We start from the raw sequence: 1,489 nt of genomic DNA on the forward strand, positions 1-1,489 counted from the left end.
AGTTCCAGTGGTGGCATTATTCACTGGGGACCAGATTCACTCCCTAGGTTCAAATTAACAGCACAGTCTTGCAGATTTCTTGAGAAAGATATATAAGGCTGTCAAAAACACAGCATATTGTTAAATCATGTGTTAAAAATAAGATCCAGAAGTCACAGTAAAAAAAAAAATTTTAAAACTGTAATTGTGTAATGGAAATATTATTTCTAAAAAATACACATTGTTTTCCAAAACAAAATATGCTCTCTATTTAACATTTTCTGTATTAAACCATTTTAAAAGCTTTCTTGCATGGAATTCGCAGGATTTAAAGGAATTTTCACACCTGATCTGAAAGCTCATGGCATCCCTGGGAGTCTAGGAAGGTAAAATTATATTCTTTTTACTATTTTATAGAGAAGGAGGCAGTGAGAAGATAGATTATGTGGGTTATCCAAAGTCACAAGGCAGAAAAGTGGCAGACCCAGGAATCAAGCCTCTAACGACCAATTCTTTCCTAGAAAGCAGCTGCCAAGCGCACACGTGATCTAACATGCCCTCTTACCTTCCAACTTGTCTAAAGCATCTTTGGCCCAAGAAAACAGCGCCCTAATTCATTCTTAAATTTGTAAGGTAATAAGCCTAAAATGAATTAAAAGGCATATCATGCCATGGCCTTGGGAAAAAACATCCTCTCTCATTGCCATTACAGAGAGAGACGAAATCATATCAAAGTAAGCTAGACAGTTAAAAGGGAATAGGAAATAAAAAGGAAGTGGCCAAACGGTGCTGGTGGCAGCTGTCTGAAAGGGAACATCAGCAGGATCAAATAACAGAACTTTCTTAGTTGATTCTTGAAAGCACAAACTAAAAAAAAAAAGAAAGAAAAATCATACACACTGTTATACTGAATCTAAATACACATCCACACACACTCAGTTTAGTTTTAGCAGGTATAATGGCAAGCCTTTCACAGACAGGCCAGATTAAGCACCCAAACCAAATGTCTTTGAAGTCAGAGTAGACAGTCACTTACATGGCCTAGTTTGAGAGGAGTTGAAAGCTTGCATCTCTCCATGCCTGGCATGGGGCCTGAAATCTCCTCCAGTAAAGCCATTTCTGAGAATTCAGGCTCAAATGCAGATATGTGACAAGGGAGGGATAATTTTAATCTAGATCTAGCCATTATTATAATAGTATGTTAAGCTATCTAGGACAGAATCAGGCATTTTAAAAAGCAGAGGAGGGAAAACAGTAAGGAAGCATCCAGAGGAATTTACAGCACCTACAAAGGGTGAGCCCTGCCATTAGGAAGCTCAGCCAATTGTTCTATTTGGTTGAAAGGGTGCCGTTTATGAATCCTGGAAAGCAGCCTGCTAGGTGGTATAATAATGAATTCTAAAGATCTCAATGGGCTCCATGTTAAGTATAATCATATGCAGTTGTTTACCTGACTAGTATCTTCCAGAAACTGCCTCCTACCCCTTCCACCCCCCAACCTCCCTCCTTC

Source organism: Carlito syrichta, unplaced genomic scaffold, assembly GCF_000164805.1.
Source record: "Carlito syrichta isolate Samal-C Ts95f unplaced genomic scaffold, Tarsius_syrichta-2.0.1 Scaffold60462, whole genome shotgun sequence".
Lineage (NCBI taxonomy): Eukaryota > Metazoa > Chordata > Mammalia > Primates > Tarsiidae > Carlito > Carlito syrichta.